Source organism: Citrus sinensis, chromosome 5 (assembly GCF_022201045.2).
Source record: "Citrus sinensis cultivar Valencia sweet orange chromosome 5, DVS_A1.0, whole genome shotgun sequence".
Taxonomy (NCBI): domain Eukaryota; kingdom Viridiplantae; phylum Streptophyta; class Magnoliopsida; order Sapindales; family Rutaceae; genus Citrus; species Citrus sinensis.
In genome coordinates, this window is record NC_068560.1 from 25,035,520 (window position 1) to 25,047,654 (window position 12,135).

The 12,135-nt window shown below is 26.8% G+C and overlaps 1 long non-coding RNA gene across 1 annotated transcript; it reads right to left on the bottom strand.

The window, feature by feature from the left end:
- LOC127902556 (uncharacterized) lies at window positions 1–8,353 on the bottom strand. The gene is made up of 2 exons (XR_008054942.1): window positions 5,965–8,353; window positions 1–5,684 (listed from the first exon to the last, which is right to left on the bottom strand). It is a non-coding gene; the product is annotated as an uncharacterized LOC127902556 (long non-coding RNA).
- Between the last annotated feature and the right edge of the window lie 3,782 nt (window positions 8,354–12,135).

The window sequence follows — 12,135 nt, forward strand, 5'->3', positions numbered from 1 at the left end:
TAATTAAACGACTTTACGTCATTCTCAAACTTCAATAAAATTGAGCACGTATACAAAATAAAACTAATCAATATTTCAAATTTCGAAAATCAACATGATCTATAATACATAGCAACTAGCAATACATAAAGGTCCTCAAGGGTGTGGTTGGGTTGGTTGCAGTGCAGCTGTAACCTCTATCAAAACCCGAGTTTCAATTCTTGGGGGTGGTAAGGAGGGTAAAGCATTGTATTTGGACTTGCCCACCCTCTTTACCTTTTTTTTTTAAAAAAAAAGCAATACATACAGGCAACTACCAATACATAAGAGATCGATGAACTAAGATTTAAAAATCAGAAGGGTGGGGTTCCACTTGGGCTAGGTGGCCCACCGACCATTGGTCCGCAGTAGCTCTAAAAAATGCTACACATAAATACTACCACAATAATTAATAATGCCCAAAATAAGTACCAAAAAAAATCAAAACTTCTTTTTGTAGGGATAGCAACGGATCGGTTCGGTTTGGTTTGCTTCTGTATTGAACTAAACCGATCAGTTTTTGCCCAATATATAAACCAAATTGAATTGGTTCGGTTTGATTTTTACAATTCTTTTATATTTTTAGTTTTTTTAGCTTTTGATTTTTTTTAACCAATAAGTTTTTATTAATTTTTTAAATCAAACCAAATCGGATTGAACCAAATCACTGATTCGATTCAATTTTTTCTTGGCATCAGTTTTTATACCCACCCCTAATTTTTTGTATCACCCAATTCAATTAAAGTTACCATAAAGAAATAAGACGGGGAATACCACCAAAAAATAAAAATAAAAAAGCAAAGTCTCGGCCCTCCTGACAACCTAGAGCTTTCTTTCTTTAATTGTATGATTATGAAGGAGTGTTCTACCATGGAGCAGTTCCAACATAGCCGGACTCATCTTGATAATATAATTAGAAAATAGAACTGTGTTTCACGCGGCTTTAAAAAAAGAATTTAGTATTATCATTTTTTCTTACTTTACACTTGATGAAATTGATAAAAAATATGAATTGATTTTTTTTAAGATGAGGCAGCCTTATAAAAAATAAAAAAAAAGTTATTAGCAAACAATACAAATAAAAAAGCAACGCAAGATAAATAATAAAATGAGAGAATATATTATAGAGTGATTTTATTCATTCCAATTGTGTGTTTACAAAACAAAAAGAGGAGCTCTCCTTTTATAGTTGCATAATCACTCCATGAAATTAATGAAAAATTATGGATCATAATTTCTTGTGAGATAGTGGGAGTTATAGGGAAATTAAAGGTTGCTAATGGGAGATAGTAGGGAGACTAAGAGATATATGTTATGAACATCTACATTTATTTTAATAAATTCATAACACCCTTGGATGTTGATTATAAAGAATATGCCTCATTAAAAATTTACATAATTGTTATAATAACAATCAAATTAATTATGAGAAGATGAAAAGCCAAATTTAAAAGAAAATTTATCTATTTATTAGATAATAGAGAATATACAAAGATGAGAAATGGTGATGCCACATCACCTCCTCAAGTCCCAGCTTTATATATATACTAGGAAATAGAACCGCACTTCGTGCGGCTTTAAAAAAAATTAGTATTATTTTTTTATTACTTTACAATTGATGAAACTAATAAAAAATATGAATTATTTTTTTTAAAGATGACGCAGTCTTATAAAACTAATGTTATTTATGAAAGTTAATTATTTTTTTGTTAACATTAAAAATATATATTAATGTGTATAGTTAAGTGTACACAACCTTTTCATCAATAAAAATTATGTTCACACTAATCAACTCTCCATTTTTTTTAGTATTAACAGACTCTCACATCTTACAAAGTCTAACCTTTATTATCCAACTATTTTTATCATTGTTTAACTCATGAAGAAAATAGTACTCCATGAAGCATACAATACTAAAAATTTAAATAAGTCAAAAAATAAAAACACAAAAACATTTCTAAAGAGGATGTTGGTTAAATAAAAAAAAACTCAAATATAACAAATCTTAAATGCTTAATATTTATAGAGCTTGAAGAAGCCAAAAGATACTAAATAAAATGTTGCATAATTAAATATAAGATTATGACATTAAAATTAGGTCATAAGGCATTGGTGAGGGAAGAGGAAGGAACATTCCTTCCTATATTAATTAGTTGATGTATTTTAAACACTAAAGTTTATTTGTTGGCTTAATAAAATAAATGAATGTTTCAAAACTTATAATTAATTTATTATTAATGGTTATATATTGTTAAATTTAAATAGAAAGAGGGAGAGACATGTAATCTTTTGTAATCTATTAATTATTTTATATTTTTAATATTTTGTAATGTAATTATTTTTTAATCTCAACCAATATATTAGATAATAGATAATATAAAAAGATGAGAAATAATAATACCACAAATCTTAACTACTTAATATTTATAGAGTTTGAAGAAGTCAAAAGGTACTAAACAAAAGGTTGCATAATTAAATATGAGATTATGGCATTAAAATTAGACCCTAATGGCATTATTGAGGGAAGATGAAGGAACATTCCTTCCTATATTAATTAATTGATATATTTAAGCCACTAAAATTTAATTGTTGGCATAATAAAATAAATAAATGTTTCAAGATTTATAATTAATTATTATTAATGGTTACATATTATTGAATTTAAATAGAAAGAGGAAGAGACATGTAATCTTTTATAATCTAATAATTATTTTTATTTTTAATATTTTATAATATAATTATTTTTTTAATATCAACCAATTTATTAGATAATAGAGAATACAAGAAAGATGAGAAATAGTGATGTCACATCACCTCGTCTAGTCCCAACTTTATATATATATATAGATTTTTAATATTTTGTAATGTAATTATTTTTTAATCTCAACCAATATATTAGATAATAGAGAATAAAAAAAGATGAGAAATAATGATGCCACAAATCTTAAATATTTAATGTTTATGGAGTTTGAAGAAGCCAAAAGGTACTAAACAAAAGATTGAATAATTAAATATGAGATTATGACATTAAAATTAGACTCTAATGACATTGTTGAGGGAAGATGAAGGAACCTTCCTTCCTATATTAATTAATTAATGTATTTTAAGCCACTAAAATTTAATTGTTGGCATAATAAAATAAATGAATGTTTAAGACTTATAATTAATTATTATTAATGGTTACATATTGTTGAATTTAAATAGAAAGAGGAAAAGACATGTAATCATTTATAATATAATAATTATTTTCTACTTTAATATTTTGTAATGTAATTATTTTTTAATTTCAACCAATTTATTAGATAATAGAGAATATGAAATGATGAGAAATGGTGATGCCACATCACCTCTTGTAGTCCCAACTTTATATATATATATATATAATTCATGTATTTTATGCCACTAAAGTTTAATTGCTAGCATAATAATGCCACATCACCTCTTGTAGTCCCAACTTTATATATATAATTCATGTATTTTATGCCACTAAAGTTTAATTGCTAGCATAATAAAATAAATAAATGTTTCAAAAGACTTATAATTAATATTATTAATGATTACATATTGTTGAATTTAAATAGAAAGAGAAAAAATTACAAAAAATATTTACCAATATTTTAGATATTTTAAATAATAGAAAATATAAAAAGATGAGGAATGATATATATTAATAAAGTTACTATTTATTAAATGAGTTAAATACAATTAAATTAATTATGAGAAGATGAAAAGCCAAATCTAAAAAAAAAACTCTATTTATTAGATAATAGAGAATATACAAAGAAGTAAAATGGTGATGTCACATCACCTCCTCAAGTCCCAGCTTTATATATATACTAGGAAATAGAACCGCACTTCGTGCGGCTTTAAAAAAATAATTTAGTATTATCTTTTTTTATTACTTTACACTTGATGAAACTGATAAAAAAATATTAATTATTTCTTTTAAGATGACGCAGCCTTATAAAACTAATGTTATTTATGAAAGTTAATTATTTTTTTGTTAACATTAAAAATATATATTAATGTGTATAGTTTAGTGTACACAACCTTTTCATTAATAAAAATTATGTTCACACTAATCAACTCTCTATTTTTCTTGGTATTAACAGACTCCCACATCTTACAAAACCTAACCCTTATCATCCAATTATCTTTATCATTATTTAACTCATGAAGAAAAGAGTACTCCATGAAGCACACAATACTAAAAATTTAAATAAGTCAAAAAATAAAAACACAAGAACATTTCTAAAAAGGATGTTGGTTAAATAAAAAAAAATCCAAACATAATAAATCTTAAATGCTTAATATTTATAGAGTTTGAAGAAGCCAAAAGACACTAAATAAAAGGTTGCATAATTAAATTTGGGATTATGACATTAAAATTAGGTCCTAGTGGCATTGGTTAGGGAAGACGAATGAACCTTCCTTCCTATATTAATTAGTTGATGTATTTTAAACCACTAAAGTTTAGATGTTGACTTAATAAAATAAGTGAATGTTTCAAAACTTATAATTAATTTATTATTAATGGTTACATATTGTTGAATTTAAATAGAAAGAGGAAGGGACATGTAATCTTTTGTAATCTATTAATTATTTTCTATTTTTAATATTTTGTAATGTAATTATTTTTTAATCTCAACCAATATATTAGATAATAGAGAATATAAAAATATGAAAAATAATAATGCCACAAATCTTAACTACTTAATATTTAGAGAGTTTGAAGAAGCCAAAAGGCACTAAACAAAAGGTTGCATAATTAAATATGAGATTATAGCATTAAAATTAGACCCTAATGGCATTGTTGGGGGAAGATGAAGGAACATTCATTCCTATATTAATTAATTGATATATTTAAGCCACTAAAGTTTAATTGTTGGCATAATAAAATAAATAAATTTTTCAAGATTTATAATTAATTATTATTAATGGTTAAATATTATTGAATTTAAATAGAAAGAGGAAGAGACATGTAATCTTTTATAATCTAATAATTATTTTTTTATTTTTAATATTTTGTAATGTAATTATTTTTTTAATATCAACCAATTATTAGATAATAGAGAATACAAGAAGATGAGAAATAGTGATGCCACATCACCTCTTCTAGTCCCAACTTTATATATAGATAGATAGATTAGGTGATGTATTTTAAGGCACTAAAGTTTAATTGATAGTATAATAAATTTTGAAGAAGTCAAAAGACACTCAACAAAAGGTTGCATAATTAAATATGGGATTATGGCATTAAAATTAGGCCTTAGTGGCATTGTTGAGGGAAAATGAAAGAACCTCTCTTCTTATGTTAATTAATTCATGTATTTTAATCCACTAAAGTTTAATTGCTAGCATAATAAAATAAATAAATGTTTCAAAAGGCTTATAATTAATTATTATTAATGATTACATATTGTTGAATTTAAATAGAAAGAGAAAAAAAGTACAAAGAATATCCACCAATATTTTAGATATTTTAGATAATAGAAAATATAAAAAGATGATGAATGATATATATTAATAAAGTTACTATTTATTAAATGTGTTAAATACAATCAAATTAATTATAAGAAGATGAAAAGCCAAATCTAAAAAAAAAAATCTCTATTTATTAGATAATAGAGAATATACAAAGAAGCAAAATGGTGATGCCACATCACCTCCTCAAGTCCTAGCTTTATATATATATATAGATTGTTGAATTTAAATAGAAAGAGAAAAAAAGTACAAAGAATATCCACCAATATTTTAGATATTTTAGATAATAGAAAATATAAAAAGATGATGAATGATATATATTAATATAGTTACTATTTATTAAATGTGTTAAATACAATCAAATTAATTATAAGAAGATGAAAAGCCAAATCTAAAAAAAAAATCTCTATTTATTAGATAATAGAGAATATACAAAGAAGCAAAATGGTGATGCCACATCACATCCTCAAGTCCTAGCTTTATATATATATATAGATATATATATAGATATAGATATGAGTAATAAATTGACACTTACTTGGCAATTAATTTAATTATTAAAAGATGTCACACGATTAGCATTTTGATGATTGACAAACCACAAAGTTAAACAACACTATACACATCATAATTAATGACACGTGAAACAATGATTTGAGACAAACTATATAAACCCCAGTTACGTAAATGTAATATGATGAATTATTATTGTGGGAGTGCCTAAGTTACGATCAATGTATCTTACGCTTTTCGTCTTTTTCTTCTTTGGTTAATTTCTTTTGGGTCCTTTTATTTTTTAACTTTTACAATTGTGGATGTATTTGACTTCTTCCATCCCTTCTACACCTATTTCTCATTCTTTCTAAGGTTTTGTTTATTTCTTTAAATAACATTAAATGGTTATCAAATTCATATAAATCTATAATTTCAGAGTAGATTTCTGGTCCTAAATTTATTATTCCTATTCTTTCTTGTTCTAGTAATTCTATTTTCTGATTTATTAGATTTATGTATGTATTTAATATGTTTTCCCATCCTAAAATCATATGATCTATACAATCTGCTAATTCATTTATTATATTAAATGCATGTTGATTATGATTCATAATGCTTCCTTCTTATACCAATATACTAGAAATTTTATAAGTTCATCTATAAACTTCATTTTCTTTTCTATCAATATTTCTCCTCCTGTTGTGTCTATATGCCTTTCTCTAAATTCTTCTGTTAATTAGAGTTCTATGTTTCTTATATTATTTTTATCAATTTTTAAAGCCATTATGAGATTTTTTATTTCTTCTTTGTTATATACTTTTAAAGTATATAAGCTGTTAACTATTGTTTGTATCGGATCCATTGATTAATTTTATATGAAATAAAATATTATCAAGATTTTAATTCGTAAGAGTTATGATTCTGGTTATGGCTCTGATACCATCTTGTTTCGGTGAAACTAAAATTTAAACTAAATATAATAATTGAACAATGACTGAATATTACTAAAAGATATATTTCACTTATTATGTATATGTCAAAACTATTTATAGTATATATCTATCATATCCTGTACCACTATTATTTTTTAAAAATACGGCTATAACTTGTCTCCATCAATTATTCTAGGGATTGGATTAGGAAGAGTAGGAACATATAAGTCATAATAACTATTATTAGTTTCTAAAATATATGTAGGATTAAGTGTTTGATTTAAACTTCCTGTTTTATCTTCTGAATAAAATATTTCCACTTTTATAAAATATATATTATTGTTTATTATACTAGTGTAATATCTGATTTCATTATAAGTTTCCATGATTACGAGTTATATTGATTATAGGTACGTGGCTTGTTATCCCAAAGTACAGAGGATACTAACGCCCAGTCGGGATCGTCTATCCAATTTACGTCATGGGTTGCTCGCCTATATACCTTATAATCCTTATAGTATATATTTTATAGTTCAAGTTCTTCATTATCTGAATTTTCTAAGTAATTTATGTATGATGGTCCGATTTCTCTACTTCCATGTTTTACATATGCCATGGCTATATCAATTCCTTGTTCTACAGTTAACATAATTATGTTATGCTTTAAAGTGTCTATTTCTATATGGTTTATAATTTTTCTTTTTATTTCCTTTGGTAATTCAAGCTTATATACTGCTTGTAGTTCTTATGTTCTAACAAGTTCGTCTTTATTTAAAAGATAAGAGCTTTGTTTAAATGATCCTAGATTGAAATCTATTATCATTGTATAATCATTATATGTTATCCTAGTTGTTGGGTTTATCATATGTTCCTTAGAACTTCCTAATAAGATATCGTTATTCATTAAAATATTTCACTTCAAGAAATTAGCTCTTCCTCCATAAATCTCCTCATCATTAATCATCAACAAACTCCCACCAACAGATAAGAATTGAGAATTAGTACCCAAGTTATTCTTGTTCCTTTGCCTTTCAATCTTCTCCAGTGACCTGCAACCTGGTTGTCCTTATTCCCTCAACGGCCTCCTTGCCTCAACAGGATCAGCGGACTCGAGTGGCCTTACTGTATGGAATACGATTGTTGTGCTTAGGAATGTTGAATAAATTTAGGTTTCTCTTTCCTTTCTATGGTGATTTTTTGTTTTTGATTAGTGATGTATTGATTTAGGATTCTGAGCTGAGAAGGGGTTTAGCTGTTCATTTGAGAATGAAGATAATGAAAGATAATGGAGTTATGGCTGAATGATAAGCCCTTAGAGCTTATTGCATTTATTTATATTCGAAGTTACTTCGAGTTTATGATTACATTTTTGCCCTTCTATTATTGGGCTTTTACATTATTGTTACATTTTTGCCCTTGTATTATTGGGCTTTTACATCACTCATTCATCTTGTCAAGCATCTTCTTGTAGCTTTATCATGCTCCTTATCCTGCCAAGCATCTTTATCTTGTTTTGTCTTGTTGTAGCTTTATCACATGCCTTATCTTGCCAAGCATCTTTATCTTGTTTTGTCTTGTTGTAGCTTTATCACGCTTTATCACATGCCTTATCTTGCCAAGCATCTTTATCTTATATTGTCGGCCACAGCTTGTCTATTATTGCTTTATGATGTCGGCCACAGCTTGTCTATCATTGCTTTATGTCCATGAGTTGGTAAGCCTGCTCCATGGTTTTACCGCTACTGGAGAAACGCATAGTACTTATTTCGTTGATGAAGTCTAGTAACATATTAGAAGGTGTATGGCCATCCTCAGAAGTTATAAGGATGTAATTCTGAAATTTAATAATGGATCTAAAATTTCTTTTATACAAATCCTTAGCTATGCTCCATATGGCCTTTATTCCTCTAGCTCTTCGTGTTCTGATCCAAGATTCATTTATGTGAGGAACATTTGTATATTCTGTTCCTACTTCGACTTTAAAATTTTTTGTAAGATGGCCTACAGAAATCATATAGAAAGCCTGGTATTCTACATTCTGATAGTATTCTGGGTTTATGGTGTAAAATTTCAAGTATATGAGTCTTTTTTGGGCAAACCTTGAGACTTCTTTTATTAGTAAATCATTAAGGCTGCCTATTTCTCGAAGGTCTATATCGGGATATACTAAGTCTAAATAGCCATATTTTGCTATTTTCCCAACAAGGAGTGGGTCTGCTCCTTTTGTAACAATCATCCTGGGGTACATATTTTTTCCAGGTGCTTTAAAAATTGTACCATTATGAGAACAAGTGGAATATACCCATGTAGAGAATTGTTTATATTCTTCTTCTTTTGGATTTAAGGGTTTCTCCTCTTCTTCCATGTAAGGATTGTTTATTTGAATAAACTTTTTTGGAGGATCTGATTTTGGTGACTCAACTTCTATAGATATGGTTTTATTTAAGACTGGGTCAAAGATTGGTTTATCTTCTCTGAAGGGTCCACTACTGCTTCCTATATTTGGGTTTATTTCTATTGGGCTCGTTTTTATAGATAGCGCATTTGTTAAGTCATCTATGTATGACTCTAACAAATTTACTCCTTTCTCATGAGCCTCAGAAGCCTCTTTTATGTATTGTATTGCATCAATTATGTCAGATGCTTCAACCTTGAGTCTTTGTATCTCGGCTTTTATTTTTCCAATAATTCTATTTGCTTCGCGATTCATTCTCCAAATTCTATGTTCCTGCTTAAAAAGTCTGCAAGGAAATTGTTAGTCCCTTTTATATGTACTATCTTAAAATTGTAATAAGACAGATAAACTTGCCATCTATGTAATCTTCTATACTGAGGTTCATTTGGTAAAATTTTATTAATAAGAGAACTTACTTGAGAATTGTCTGTTTCTACAATAAATTGTTTTTGAAGTAAAAATAATGAGAATTTTTTAATTCCTTTGTATATTGCAAGGAGTTCTTTTTCATGTACTGGATAATTGATTTGTGCCTGATTAAATGTTCCACTTGTATATCGGCAGATTTCATTTATATCAGTTTTCAGAATTGCTCCCCAATATAAATCTGATGCATCTGTTTGGATTATTAATTTATCTTTTTCATTAGGTAATCTTAATGCTGGGAGGTTTTTACATTCTTGTTTTAAATTTTTTACAGTTTCTGTATGTTCTTCACTCCATCCTCTAGTATTATTTTTTCTTAGTAATTTCTTAAGTATATTTCTCTTTTTTGCTAGATCTTTTATAAATCCTTCTGCATAATTTAAACAACCTAAAATTTTTTGTATTTGTTGTTTATTTTCTAATTTATCTGGAAATTCGATTATTTTTCTTCCTATATGGCTCTGAAGTCTAATACCTTGTTTGTCGAGTATCATTCCTAAAAATTCTATTTTCTTATGTTCTATAACTGCTTTCTTACTAGATAATACTATACCTTCCTTAATACATATATTAACAAATTCCTTTAAATGGTGCCTATGTTCTTCTACTGTTTCTGATGCTATTAATATATCATCAACATATACTATAATATAGTGATAATTTCTAAATATTTTATCCATTCTACTTTGGAAAATTTGTGGGGCATTTTTTAGTCCAAAAGGCATTACTAACCATTCATAATGTCCTTGTGGGGTGCTAAAAGTTGTATAAGGAATACTATTTTCTTCCATTTGTATTTGCCAAAATCCTGATTTACAGTCGAATTTTGAATAATAGGTCTTATTTTTTACAAGATTTATCAATACCTCTTTATTAGGGAGAAAATATCCATCAAATTTTGTATATTTATTTAGTTATTTATAATTTATTACCATTCTTGCTTTTCCTCTAACTTGTTTTGCTCTTTTCCTGACCATAAATGCTGAGCTGTTATGTGGGCTATTGCTACTCTTAATGAGTTTTAAATTTAATAACTCTTTTATTTGGATTTTGAATTCTTCTCTATCTTCTTCTGTATACATCATGGGTTTTAATCTTATGATTCTATTTTCAATTAATTCTATTTTTGCTTTAGGATGATCTGGTTTCCATAATGCTAACGGATTTTCTCTATAAACTTGTTCAAGTTGTGACTTTATTGTTTCGAGTTATATATTGTAACTCTGACCTTTTTGTATTAAATAATATTTTTCATAAATGTACTTATCACCACGCTGGGCTGGCTGAACTCTGTAGGGTCGAAATTCACAAGGGATTCGTAAAATATGATTACAAGGGGTTTTTAAGGTGATCATATATGTAGTCTGTTGGTAATATTGGAATTGTTGTAGAAAGTCATTTCCTAAAAGTATATCACAATCTAGATTATTATATTGAAAGATTTGGTTAATACGAATTATTTTACTGCCTAACAATATTTCAAAGTTTAATATAGATTGATTTACCTGTTGTTTATCGCCGGTGATTCCTACAATTTTTAATTTTTCATTTGATTCTCATTTATTGGATAAAAAGGATTTCATAATAGTTATTTCACTACCTGTGTCAATTAAAGCACAAGTATCTATGTCTTTTTCTGCTATATTTATTTGTATATAGACAGACATAGAATATTTTACATAAGCTTGTTTCAACATGTGTCACAAACTATTCTTTGACCTTGTATAAGGAAAGTTATTTTATTTGGTTCAATTTTTTAATATTCTAAATCACTTAAAAAACTATTTCCTAGTACTATATGTTTTTCTGGATCTGTAGTCATAAATGAATCTATATAACAAGGTACTATTATTCTAAGTCATTCTATTATTACAGGGACTTTGACTTCTTGTTTACAAATATGTTTATTACCATTGAAATCAGTATATTCATAAGAAATTTCTTTTTCTTTTACTAGAAGTCCTTTATTTTTAGTATGGTTCATATAATTATGGCTGGTACCCGTATCTATTAATATAGGTATTTTTGTTGTATAGTCTATTCCATTAAAGTATTGGCCTAGTATTTTTATTACACTATTAGTAGGTATGGATCTAACTATCTGTTTATCAGTGCTTAATCTTCTAGTTGTACTTCCTCTTATTAGAGTTCTTCCTGCAAAACTTATAGGAATTATAGAGTTTTCATTATTATTATCTAAAAATGATTTTCTATCATCTATTTTTAATTCATAATTAATGGGAATTTTATAATCTTGAATTACAGGTTCTATAAACGTTGCTTCTATAAACGTTGCTATATCTTCACAATCCTTATTTATTTCTA